Here is a 1,737-nt window from a genome sequence, read left to right as displayed (position 1 = left end):
ATCACGTCTAGACTATGGACATATGCAAACACGATTTGCAAAGACCTAATAGTGATCTCCGAGGACAATGTGATTCACATTGCTTAGCACATATGCTTTACCGGGACACTCGATGTCAAAAGACATGTGAAACGACCTAAGAGGTCGAAGTGGTCTAGATACGGCTTAGTGATGAACTTGGCCGAATACTCCCATCCTATACATACAGGAAATATCACGCACCAAGATGCGTAGAATGTAGAACCTACAATGAGGTTCACATCAGGGGGAGTAGTGCGTGTTGTACTCTTTTTCCTTCATCATGGTTTTGTCCCACTGGGTTTTTCTGATAAGGTTTTAATGAGGCAACATGAAGCGTAATACAGATACTGTATGGTTATGGCATCCAAGGGGGAGTGTTATAAATCATGGAGTGGATTGCCATTAACCAGGCCCGGACCGAGACCGGCCCAATACCTAGAAGATGGAGAGATGGCCGAAGCCTAGAGAGAGGAGAGAGAGACGACTTCAGGAGAGAGAAAAGGCGGCCACAAAGCTTGGAGAAAAGGAAACCTTTTCTTTTTCTTAGTAGATGTAATCTTACCATTATTATGTATTAGTAGTTTTCCTAATCATAATGAGTTTAGGTTTTGGATATTTTCCATTTATCTTCTTCTTGTAATCCTTATATAAAGGAACCCCCTTGATCATTAATAATAACACAAAAATATTCAGTTTCTAAACTCTCTATTTACGACACTTTTTGATTTATTATTATTATTCTGATGACATTTATCAAATCTCTATATTAAAGTTCACATATTTTAAGGAAAAATGTGGTAGGAAAAGATTTTATATCATTCAGACATCAAATGCATTATGCACAGCCTAAAAAATATGCATTTCTTATTTGAAAAGAATAAAGTAGCCGAATCAATTTAGGAGTCAGGAAAAAAATAAACAATATAAACTGTTAGTTTTATTTCTTGAGGATCATATACATCTGGATTTTTTTTTGTTTTACTAGCCGATCCATCTAACTTTATGACATCTACATTATTCGAGCTATACAATTATACCCATCATAAAAGGAATAAATGGTCTGTTTACAAAGTATCAAAAATATGTATGGAAACGTTTTAAGTTATGCATGATTTTGATATCGAAATCAAGTTTCTAAGCAAGAAAAATAAATAATAACTAGGTTAAGATCCGCGCCTTACGCGGGATCAACATTATATATAAAAGTTATTTTATGTATTAAATATTTTTACATATTATGAAATAATAAATATATATTAAATAATTAAAAGTCAGTAACTATTAAATATATAATTAAATTGGTGCAATATCCAAAAAATATCTTTTTTATATTTGATAGGATATGTTATTAAATTTAAATGATACTAACATAGATAATATATTTCAGTATATTTTAAATATTAATGTCTATTAAATGATGATTTCTACTCATATAGTTTTTTCGATCATTTGTATCTTTTATAGAAAAAAAATTAAATTACTGATAACAAAATTTTCATTGTGGGATTAATATTTTTAGTAATTTATAATTTTTTAAAAAAATAAGTTGTCAATTATCGTTCAAAACTTTTATCAAAAAAATTGTTCAAAGTGAATTTTGAAACTAAAATATTGTATTTTACATGGTGTATAGTTTAATTTAAAATGATATATATATATATATATATTAATCTTAATAATTAATTAAATTATACTTTTTACTTATATAATTTTTGT

At 29.1% G+C, this 1,737-nt stretch overlaps 1 protein-coding gene across 1 annotated transcript in view; it reads right to left on the bottom strand.

The window, feature by feature from the left end:
• Nucleotides 1-1,737, bottom strand: part of LOC106344660 (omega-hydroxypalmitate O-feruloyl transferase-like) — a 25,118-nt gene that overhangs the window by 22,475 nt on the left and 906 nt on the right. The window lies entirely within an intron of this gene.

The sequence above is a fragment of the Brassica oleracea genome, chromosome C5, assembly GCF_000695525.1.
Source record: "Brassica oleracea var. oleracea cultivar TO1000 chromosome C5, BOL, whole genome shotgun sequence".
In the NCBI taxonomy this organism is placed as follows: Eukaryota; Viridiplantae; Streptophyta; class Magnoliopsida; order Brassicales; family Brassicaceae; genus Brassica; species Brassica oleracea.
The sequence above is the reverse complement of the archived record's forward strand: the minus strand, read 5'-3'. Positions and strand labels throughout refer to the sequence as shown.